Below are 11,691 nucleotides of genomic sequence, written 5' to 3' on the forward strand. Positions count from 1 at the left end.
AGGGCCGCAAGTGGCCCCCAGGCCAGGGTTTGGGCACCCTTGTATTAGTGAAAGGCTCTACAAGTGCTTGTAGACAAACTCATTTGAAATATAGATGAGTTTAGCATAGCCTGCCTGTGTGAACTGCCTTGAGTCTGTAAGACTCACACAATGTATTGTGAAAGTCAGTGAGAAAGGTGGTATTCAAATCATGGGTGGATCCACTCCCCAACTGTCGCACCAGTGGGGAGCAAGGTCAGGAGCCATGGGAACACCCACTGGATGGGGTATTTGTGGTCAATGGAGCTGAGTTGGAATGGGAATCTGGCAGGTAGATCTGAGCTCTATGTCCAGGCGGGAGCCTAGGTCTACCTGCCCAGCAAATGGCCACAGAGGCCATAAGCTCAACCAGGAGCCCCAGTCTACCCAGCAGGTAGATCTGGAGTCCAAATGCAGGTGGCCCACCCAGAAAATGTCCATGGAGACCATAAGCTCACAGGTAGATTCTGGGCTCCAAGTCTGGGCGAGAGCCCAGATTTACCTGTCCAGCAAACAGGCATGGAGGCCATAAGCTCAACTAGGAACCCAGGTCTACCCAGCAGGTAGATCTGGGCTCCAAGTCCAGGCTGGAGCCCAAGTCTACCCACCTAGTTGACCTGGCTCTGGAGTTAAGGGAGTGCTCATGGCCCCCCCCCAACACAAACACTGGATCTGCCACTGATACAATGCTGTAGTTACTACTACAGTTGGTCCCAATAAAGACCAACTATAGATTAATATGATTAACTATAAATTAACAACTATAGATTAAGAAGATTAAGAACAAAGACCAACTCTTAGATTAAGTATGAGTTGTTCCATTGTATTCTGTGATACAAATCTCTCTTGAGCTGGAGGACAGAAGCTGTGATCGGAATCCTTTCCCCTTTATTTTAGATTTTGCATTCATTTCCCCTCTAAAAACTGGTTTTCTTTCCTGAAAGTCTCTTTTAAATGATTTGCACTTTCGCCATATAACTTTTGGTGCAAAGACTACTGCCAATGATGCTTGATGTATGTTCTATGTGCACTACGGAGAGCAGGTGCCATCATCATCACTGCTTACCTCCTTTAAGATGAAAGCTGTAATAAACATTCTTGCCAATAAACATCTGTTTGTCACTAAACCAGTGTTTCTCAAATTGTGGATCAGGACCCACTAGGTGAATCGCAAACCAATTTCAGGTGGGTCCCCTTCATTTCATTGTGTATTTTTTTAATACATTAGGCTACCATGTACATGCTACCATGGCATGTGTCTGCATTTGGGAAAGGTTACAGATCTGTACTTTTAACAGGCCACTATGTACATGCTTTTAACAATAATGGTGCTTACTCCCAGGTAAGTGTGGATCTGATTGCAGCCTTTGGGATGTTTGGGAAATTTTTTTAAACAGATCAGGAACAGCTTGGGAGGGTTGAGAGGGTTCTTCTTTATTTTAAACAAATGTTTAAACTTATACTTATTGTAAACTTTTAAATTGCTTAATTGATTGGATTGATTTGATTTTTGTCCTATGGAGGGGTATTAAAATTTTTCCTGCTTGATGATGTAACTTTTGGCCATGACATAACTTCTGGTGAGTCCTGACAGATTTTAAAAAGTGGGTCCTGGTGCTAAAAAGTTTAGTGCAGAACCACTGCACTAAATCATACCATTTGGGGGTGGGGGTGGGGGGGTAGATAAACAATGTGGTTTGCAGCCTTCACAGTGCAAGCCTGTGCATGCCTACTGAGAAGTAAGCCCCACTGAGTTGAACAGTACGCACTGGATCGCAGGCTTACTGATTTTCAAAGGTCCTGATCCTGCAACACAAACACCCCTTTGTGGGTTTTTTTTTGTTACCAGAAACTCAACCAAACCATTATTCTTCTATTACCCACTGCCAATTGCTGCACTCATCGGCTTCACTCCACTCATGCTTCACTCATCAGCCAACTACAATGAAGCCAACCAGGTTTCACACACTCCAGATGGCACACACTTTAGGAGACTGCAACAGAGGTTGAATGGAAGTGCTGAGCCACGTGCTTCTCAGGACTACATTTCCCATGGTACTTTTGAGGCGAGCCTGCGCACTAAGGCGCCCCTTTGGCTATATAAGAAGGTCGCGAGGGCCTGAACGTTCTTTTCCGTCGATCTTCCGAAGAGGTAAGGTAGTGGGAGCGCGAAGTAATCCGACCCCATCGGCCTCATTCTTGTCTCTTTCCCCCATTCGGGGTCCGCATCAGCTTCTCCTCACTCCTCTTGTCCTCTTTCTTCCTATATTGCTCATGGGCAGCGTCTTCCTTCCAGCTCCACAGCCTGGTCTTGCTGTTGTGGGCCCTGCGGCCTACCTGGCAGGAGGAGGCTTTTGTTTCCTAGGCTCTGCTGCCCTGGGCCTTCCTGCACGTCCTTGCTTTCTCCAGTTGCACTCCTCTAATGTGGCTCTGCAGGACCACTTTAAAATGCACAACCTGCTTTTCCAAGCCTACCTGCTTTCATTCTTGCTTCCACACGCTGTACACCTATAAGTGCCCTGCCCTCTCTTGCAGCCCCTTCTCCCTGGTGCCTATTTAAGTAGCATAGCTAGAAGGGGTGCAAAGCACTAAATCTTGCAGGGAGCCTCACTGGCGTGCAAGTGGCCCCTCCCCTTTGGAGCCATTCCAGGTGGTGGGAACAAAATGGAGAGACTGCTTGCATGCCACAGTGAGGCTCCCTACAAAACTTAGTGATTTGCGCCCTCTCTAGCTATGCTGCTGGTCTACTTAACTGGTGCACATGATGACCAAACTTTTTTCCCCATCAGAGCGGAAGTGTTGATACCTTTGCTGTTTAGCCAGTATCTGTCTGATTGCACCCTTGCAGAGAGAGAGAGAGGTTTGGAGGGAGGTGTAAGTGCCTCTGCATGCTGTATTAACTCTTGTCCTGCTATCTGTTATCTGTCTCCTTCATTTAGAATTGTGAAAAATGAAACTCCTCCCTTCTATGTTGGATGATTTCAAGGCAATGATACCACATTTATATGGTGCCTGTTGTTACAAAGCTAACCAGGCAGAAGGAGAAGATGCAGTTACCTGAAGTTAGGTGGAATAAATTGTTCTGGTGCCATAGAAGAGGAATGGTGAGTTTCTGTTTCCACTTTGAGCACCAGTTAGCAAATGTGTTTGAATACTTCCATTTTGCACCCACTGCCTAGAATGCCTCTGAAGGGGAAGGGCTGCTTGCATGCTGCAGTGAGGCTCTCTGCAACACCTGGTGCGTTGCAGCCCCTTAGCTATGCATAGACCAGTGGGTCTACTTAACTGGTGTAAATGATGACCAAACTTTTTTCCCCATCAGAGCGGAAGTGTTGATACCTTCACTGTTTAGCCAGTATCTGTCTGATTGCACCAGTTACAGAGGGGAGGTTGGAGGGAGGAGTAAGTGTGTCAGGAGTAAGTTGTATTAACCCTTGCCTGTTATCTGTCTCATGTTTAGAATGATGAAAAATGAAGCTCCTCCTTTCTACATTCTGCTTTATATCTTCAAGGCAATGATACCACATTTATATGGTGCTCATTGCTACAAAGCTAGCTAGGCAGAAAGAGACAGTTCAGTTACCTGAAGCTAGGTGGAATTGACTGTGCTGGTGCCATTGGAGAGGAATGGTGAGTTTCTGCTTCTGCTTTGAACATCAGTTAGCAATTGTCTGTGTTTGAGTGATATTGTCTGAATGATGTCTAGTTGCCAATATGTATATTAAATAGTGTTTAATCCAGATGTGTTAGAAATGGCTATCTTATAAATGCAGGCAAGCTCTTAATTTAACTGATTTTTTTTTAAGAACTCAGTTAAGTTTTACAGTTCTAACAAATGTTTAACATGCCCCAGTACAAAAAGCATAGGGTGTTGAAAATGAATACATGCGAGTAAGAACCCAATCCTTCTGCATATATTAAAAAGAAAAATGAGCATGTATATTTTGTGTGCAGCAGTTGCATATGATATGCTTTTTAGATACATTGTGCTTTGTAGCAGAGTACATAACAGAAGTAGCATTCCATGAGAGATTAGATCAAGTGATATTTAAGCCATGGCTGGTTAACTTCAGCCCACATGGCAGTCTTCTGTAGCCCACAGTGAAATATGACTGTTGGAAGAATTCTGTGTTGCTTGTCTCTGCATTGCCCTGAGCCAACTGTCTGTGGGCAGGCAAGCTTGGGCTGAGATGCGCATGGCGTTGATGAGGGTTGCTGCTTAAAACATTGAATTGAATAATTATGAAAATGATTAAAAACCCTACTCCTATGTTATATAACATGTTAGCACATTGTGAAGTGCTCGTAAGCAGAAAATTGATGGTTGCAGACCTCAGGAGATTTGCATAGTAGTTGATCTAGTCAATCCTCTAATGCTGCCTTCTTTTTTAACTAGAAGTGCTAGAGAGCTGTTTTAGCTCCTAGCATACTAGGGGCGTGTTCTTTTTTAGCTTCTAGCCTGCTAGCCATGCTAGAATTTTTCCTGGCGAGCTTGAAGCTAGAAAAGATGGCTGCTTGTATTTAGCAATGTTACCTTATGACTGCTCTGAGGAAACTGGTTGCAACCATTTTGTACGGCAAGGAGGGAGTTTTGAACTGGCACACAAAGCCATGCATTCTGGAGATTGTAAAAGCAGTATACTGAGGAAAATAAGATAAACATTGCAATAACACCGCAAAGTACATTCAGCACTATTTGACCTCCATTTTAAAATAAATCATCCTGGGAGCATGCTAGAAATGTCACTTCTGCCTGTTTCCCTAGCTAAAAAAAGAATGCAGCCCAAGCAGTGAGGAAAGGTGTAAAAATGAATTTCCCGTGGGTTTCCTTCTTGTTAGCTTGTGTATATCAAGACACAGGCACTTCTGCAGAGGTCAGTATAAGCATGATTGTGGTTGCAAAATGTGATCTGGATTGTCTCTTCCCTAGTGTGTCAGAAATATGTATGTGATGGCCAAAACCTTTACCATATTCTTAGAGTGTGAACTGTGTAGGCCAGGGTCTTCAACTGATGCATCAATCTGTATGGCAGTCTACTGGGAATGAAGTTTATAACTTTCAATTTTTCTGCTTTGTTTTAGGATCTTGCAGAGAAGCAGAAACACTGAGGCATAGCGTGTTGAATGAGAGGGTGTCTTAAAATAACAGGACTACTTGTTTTGTTGCAGATTCTGAACCTAATCTAGAAAGGATGTAAGTTTCTTGCCTACTCTTAAGAGTAGATTTTATCACTACACAATTTTGTGATCTTGGGAATGGTGCATTGTGATCAGGGGAGTTCCCAGTTCAGATACTGTTATGGATTCTCTAGGTAACTGGAGCATACATTACTGTTGGCTTTGGCATGTTGCATGCCCCCTGCATCTGTTGAGTCCCAAGAACTCAACAGCATAATTGCCTCAATCCCCAGCCTGCAATATGAGACTCTCTGGCAAGAGCCCAGCAACTGAGGGAGTGCCTTTGATGCTTTCTGTATTCCTGTCCAGTGGTAGCATAGTAATAGTGTGCATACAATTTTGAAAGTGAGATGGAAGCAAGTCAGAAGCTGTGATAGGTAAGAGCTGGCAACTGAATAGTCTGAGGGGACCACTGAAGATTACGGGGGAGGCTTGTTCAAAGCAGTTCCTCCAAAACATCCAGTAAGCTTGATGTCATCCAAGATACAAATTACTATTCTTAACAGTACAGTCTGAAAATGGTATTTGCAAGGGCCACAGTGCTGTCAACTCCCCTCCCCCCCGTGTGGTCCCAACCCACAAGTTGGTTTGATTAAGACTAGGAAATGGCTGTGGACCTGGTTCCCAATAAGGTGGCAAATGTGTTTCTAGCCTGTTATATTTTAGTCTGGACAAGGGTCTTTTGTGATTGATTGCATCTCCATATAGAAACTGTCTCCCCATAGGAAGCTAGCATCCAGGGAGAAGATTGCTAACTCAGCCTTTTCTGACATGCTGGTCTCTTCTGCGCAGGACCTCTTGTATGAAGTATTCAAAGTTCTAAGTACTACCCAAGTGGAAATAGTCTTCTTTGTGAAAGGCTAAATCTTTGCTTGTCCATAAAGTCTAGCTACACAGGCTTGACTTAACATTACATTACATATTTTAAATGCGTGCTCTTAGTTTGATATGTGCTTAGCTGAAGTTTTCAGTCTGTTTGATATGAAAATACTTGCTTCATATTTAATATGCCACTGTTTTTTCAGATTTTGCAGCAAACCTTGATTTACACTGGGTGTCTGAGAGAATGACATGGGAATGGGTGGTTCTAAGATCCTTTCCTACCAGAGTTCTTGGAAACCTTAAGCAAGGTAAAATCAGATCCTCATTTAAAAACGTGACTGGCTACTGTGAAAATGTCATTCAGTGGTACATGATGACTTAAATCTTTTTTCCCCATCATATCGGCAATGCTGACAAAACCTGTGTTCTAGCCAGATGGTCTGATTCCACTGATGTCCAAATTGCATGCTTTTGTAATTTGACTTAGTATAAACCTGTCTAGGCTGCTTAATGAACATGGCTTACTGGTGTTCATAAAATGTTGATGCTTGGCTTGAAAGTACAAGGACAGTTGTACCAAAAAACTACACGGCAGCTTTCCTTAGATCATTGCCCTCTTGATTTTTTGAGTAGAAGAGCCCATAATTGCAGGAAGATTTCTTTAACAGTAATATTGGGCTATGGCCATATGAGTGTTTACCTTGGCTTTTATAGTATTGGAGCATAATTTTGGGGAACAGCCTTGGTTTCTGAAATAGTTTGTTGTGAAAGATGAAAAATAGTAGTGGCCTGCATTTAAAGGCCTTTTACTACAGTGGCACAGATGTGGATTGCTGCTTGAATTTTGGGACAGATGGAAGCGTCTATGGTACATGGTGTAGGGTAGTGCATTTCTCCATGTCCTGAAACATACCAAGTGGAAAGCATAGTCTACCAGGTTTACATTAGTGCATAGAATAAAACTTTTGCTGCCATGCAGATCAGGTTTGGCAGACTTGAACTGTCTGATTTTAAACTCCTTAGATAACTACTGCTTACATCTAACAGATGGCTATACTTTGTTGGCTTCTTTTAACAGGTTCAAGGAGTCTCAATGTGGTCTTATGGTTGGCCTGAAGCACAAGGTGTTCCCACAGGAGCAACAGAGATGAATATTTTGAAGTGGAAATAATCCTAGTTTTTAGAGTTTTGTACAATAAATACAATTTGCACAATGGCAAGTTTGCATGGACATTCCTTACTAGTCATAATGCAGATGGAATAAAGAATAAAGCAGGTTCGGGACTTATCAGGTGGAGCCACAGAGACTTTTTCAATTGGATTTTTAAACTATCTACTCCCAGGATCAATCCCTGGCATGTCTAGTTAAAAGTAACTTTGGTATTGGAGTCTGGGAATGGCCTATGTTTAAAGCATTGGAGAGCTGGAGGGAGAAGTAGATCACTGAGAATCGATCTACTACTCAGGATGGTTGCATGTAGCATATTTGCATCTGTGCCATGCTCATCTGCAGTGTTATCTTTGTTTCTCTAGAATAGTTGACGCCACCCTTCATGGCACCCAGCAAGTGGAGTCCCATGGGAGGCAGTGTCATGGGGAGGGACCAGGCATCTTGGTGTTCCTCTCAAACAGTGCTATAATGATAGTACTCATCCACATGCCTATTTCAGCCCAGCCCACAGGTGTACACATTTGATCTTTGTTGCATATATGCAATGTTGGGCAGAAATGGCTTAATGTAGTAGATCAATGGGAGGGGAGTGGAATTCAACCCACCCAGCTGGCTGGGGCAAAAAGGCTTTGCTGCTTTTGGCTTCCTGGTATGTTTACCAGAAAGACATCAACCCCCCTCCCCGATTATGGTTGCACATCTGCAATAGCTCATGTGTCAAATAGTTTTGCGCTGCTTCTAAAAGCGGAGTAGAAGCAAGGAACCTTTCAGTGTGCCAGAAGGGCAGGTCCAGCCACGTATTAGATTGGCAAGTGTATATTGCATTGCGTGGATTCACATTGAAGTTGCTCATTAATGAATACATCCACATCTGATTTGGGGTGGGGGAGGGGAAAGAGAAGGTAACTGTTTAGAATGATCTTGTTGAAGGAGAGTTATAAGCTTTACGTACGCTTGAGTTTGGCTTGAGTTGCCCCTGCCTCTGAGAAATGGCACCAGTGCATGAACATCTCCCTATACACCAAGCACATGAGCTGTGTTTTCCCCAAAAAACTTGAAGTAGTTGGCATGTTCTGGGAAGTAGAACAGCAACTGTGTGGGTCACTAGTAGTCTCCCACTCTGGTTATCTTCATATGCTTGTTCATGACCTGACCTGACACAGCTGACCGATAAAGATGTTCTCATTTCACCATCATCCTTGTGGCTCACTGCTAGTTAAATAGAGCCCCAACCTGATCTACGCATGGCAGTTTTTAAGTGGTTGACTGGACTAGTCAAGGAAAAGTGCAGGCACAAGGAGAATTGCATGCACATTCCCATGACTGCTGGCTGCCACATGTAGCAGTATGGAGGACTCTCACCCAGAGTCTGAAGTGACAATTTCTGCATGGGGGTTTCTATTAAACCCCCCCCCCCCAATGCAGCAGTGAGGAGATATTCTTGCTAGTCCAGCCTGCTCGCTGTTCTAGTGCCATAATTTGCAAATTACTCAAATTCAATTTTGGGGGGGCAGAGGGGGAGTCCTTTGGTGTGGAGGGAGATGTTCATGCCCTGGTGCTGTTTTTTGGGGGGGGGGGCGGATAAAACTTAAATGGAAACAATCTTTTAACAAGAACATCCAAAAGAAATCCAAATCTTCCCTCTTATAAAAAAAAATCAGATATGTATAACATCAGAGTGAAGGCCATGAATCTAAATGGACTCAAGTAAAATCCTGTTGAAATCATGGGGGAGGGGCTATCTCAGACTAAAAAGTTTCATAAGTAGTGTCTGTAAGCTTTCTACCCCAGCACAAACTGCACACATCCAAACTAGCCTGGGTCCAATTCTTATTCCTTTCCTGAGGAAAGGTATAGAAATCTAAATATTTTAGCGCAGGGATGCAGGAGGTCGTTATGCCTAGTCTGTACTTAATGGGGTTGCTACCTGTGTAGATACAATGCTGTGGTCTCTGTGCCCACTGCTATCCTTAAGCCAATTGGAGCCCATGCTAGGGTAATTGCTTTCCATTTCACCAAATTCTATAGACTGGCAGTGAACCTGGGGCCCTACTAAAAAGATTTTCTATTGGCCCCTGCAGTTCCTGGCCCTGTTTGGGCCATTAGTGGCTTGATCTGTAGAAATAAGCCAGTTGAAACATAGCTGTGCAGAGGTGAGTGTTATCTGCTCATGTCTATGAAGAGGCTGCTGTCAAAATCCCCCAGTAGTGGCCTGTACAAAATGGGTAACTGCATATCTGTATGTCGCACCAAGACTCCATCAGCCATGCTTAAAAGCCTTTCAGGTCTCAATGAGCTGATTTTACTTCTTGCTTGAGCTCCATTTGAGCACCTACTGGGTGTTGCTCACCATTGCCTAGAAGGGCTGCACAACTTTCTGCCTACCATGTCAGTCACTCTTCAAGATCCCCATATTCTACAGGTGTTCTGGGACTGAAAACAGGTTTGGGGAGTAAGTTAATTACAACAAAAGGGTACAATTTCATGCTGTGGACTTTTGTATGCAGAGATTATATCTCCAAGGGAATTCTTATTTCAGAGGTGGGTGCAAGATATTTTCAATTAGTTGCTAGGCACAGAATGCAAAGATTTGCATTTAATTAGTCTGCAGGGGGTGCTGTGAGCATATGTTTTTGCTGAGATACTTGCTTTGGCCTGATCAGCCCTCTTATCAGTGAATTATGGAGGTTGTTTAAATTTGTGGAGTCACCATTGTTCTCCCCTCCTCCGTGAAGGCTTTTTCTCCTTGTCAGTAACCGTGAATGATGTAATACATTAATAAACTGGTTTATAGCTTGGAAAGGGTTTTTACAGTTTCTTAGGGGGAGGGGAAAGAAACTCCCGTTTAGCACGTAGCCTTCTGAGAGAGCTTGTATGATGTAGGCCTGAACTTTAAAGGACCTTTTGGTTTTGAGGGATACCCGTGCTGCTGCCAGTATTATAGAAAAAACATATTTCATGTAATCCAGTAAATGTTAATCACATCTAAGATCCGCTGAAATAAATGGCACATTGTAAAATTAAGGAGACTGCTCTCCTATGCACATATACTTTGAAGTAAGTCACCACAGTTCATCTTTGATAGTGTGATTAGACTGATGGACCAGGAGAACACTGAGAACACTAAAGAGGATAGAGGGATGTTCTTTTCTCTCTTGCACAACACCACTAAAATTGAGTGTTGGGAGAACAGACAAAAGAAAATATATACCCAGCATATAATTAGTCTGTGGAACTCATTGCTACAGGATGTAATGACATCAGGCGTAGATGTTGTTAAAAGGGGATTGGACAGATTTCTTGACAAAAGGTCAATCACAGGTTATAAGCCCATGATGGATATGTGCAACCTTCTAGTTTTAGAAGTAGGCTGACTCAGAATGCCATGTGCAAAGGAATGGCAAGACGATGCAAGTTTCTTGTTTCCCTTGTGTGCATCTTGTGGGCCACTGTGAGATACAGGAAGCTAGACAAATGGGCCTGTGGTCTGATCCGGCAGGCTCTCCTTACATTCTTCTGATATTGTGCATCTGAATTTCAGAAAAGCATTTAACAAAGCTTCCCATGATATCCTTGTGGATTAAATGGTAACATGTGGCTAGACCTACTGTTAAGTGAGGTCAGAACAGGTCCAAAATCTGTTCCCAAAGAGAGCTATTTAAATAGCTTCACATCAGCCTGGAGGAGTGGAGTATCAAGTGGAGTGTCACAGGGCTCTGTTTTGGGCCCTGTGCTGTTCAACTTTTGTATAAATGACCTGGAAGAGAGTGTTACAAAAATCCCCTTACCCCAGCTGGTGTTCCTACTGTTGCACAGGAGTTAAACTAACAAATTTATTTAATTTTAGAGGAATGAATAGGGACAAGGGATTCAAAATAGCAAGTTAAATTCAAGATAAGTTCAGGGCACAAGAAAACCATATACCCTTCCTTATGCTCTTACTAAGATCTGAAGCTAAATTGGCAGCAGTAACCCACGCAGCTTTTCTCTCTGCAGATACTGTGGGAGAAATGTCTATTTCTTATAAAAATCAGACCTTATTTGTCAGTGTATCACAAGCTCCGGTTGCCATGTTGAAGCAGTGAACTATTGACTGTAGCAACTGACTTTCCAAGGACCCTGCCAGATTAGGGTCTGGATTTGGCCAGAGACTGAGCAGCTTTGTTCATTCATGGATACTTCAGTTCCTACTTCCCTTCTGGACATATTCCTTTTGTGTTTGTGTGCTTTATCTACGGCCCATTTCTCTAGCTACACACAGACAGACAGACAGAGATCTGCCTTATTAGCTAATTACCAGAATGTTTAATTGCATTTCTGTCTTAGGAGGTCAGATTTATGTCTTTCTTCTTGAGACTTTCCCTTGTATGCAGGCCAAGCTAATTTAAGGTATAAGTTCCTTGTAACACATTGAACTTATGGGAAGAAAACCCTTATTGCAGTGTTTCTCAAACTGTGGGTTGGGACCCACTAGGTGGGTCGTGAACCAATTTCAGGTGGGT

The 11,691-nt window shown here is 43.2% G+C and overlaps 1 long non-coding RNA gene and 3 other non-coding genes across 4 annotated transcripts; all 4 read left to right on the forward strand.

Moving 5' to 3' along the window:
• Positions 1-2,769: 2,769 nt before the first annotated feature.
• LOC136650661 (small nucleolar SNORD12/SNORD106) lies at positions 2,770-2,862 on the forward strand. Its single transcript, XR_010794476.1, has one exon. It is a non-coding gene; the product is annotated as a small nucleolar SNORD12/SNORD106 (small nucleolar RNA).
• A 99-nt stretch (positions 2,863-2,961) lies between these two features.
• On the forward strand, positions 2,962-7,224 carry LOC136649155 (uncharacterized). The gene is made up of 5 exons (XR_010794371.1): positions 2,962-3,122; positions 3,479-3,648; positions 5,101-5,212; positions 6,222-6,326; positions 7,097-7,224. It is a non-coding gene; the product is annotated as an uncharacterized lncRNA (long non-coding RNA).
• Positions 3,303-3,395, forward strand: LOC136650660 (small nucleolar SNORD12/SNORD106). Its single transcript, XR_010794475.1, has one exon. It is a non-coding gene; the product is annotated as a small nucleolar SNORD12/SNORD106 (small nucleolar RNA).
• On the forward strand, positions 6,379-6,471 carry LOC136650662 (small nucleolar SNORD12/SNORD106). The gene has a single exon (XR_010794477.1). It is a non-coding gene; the product is annotated as a small nucleolar SNORD12/SNORD106 (small nucleolar RNA).
• Positions 7,225-11,691: the final 4,467 nt, after the last annotated feature.

Source organism: Tiliqua scincoides, chromosome 4 (assembly GCF_035046505.1).
Source record: "Tiliqua scincoides isolate rTilSci1 chromosome 4, rTilSci1.hap2, whole genome shotgun sequence".
In the NCBI taxonomy this organism is placed as follows: Eukaryota; Metazoa; Chordata; class Lepidosauria; order Squamata; family Scincidae; genus Tiliqua; species Tiliqua scincoides.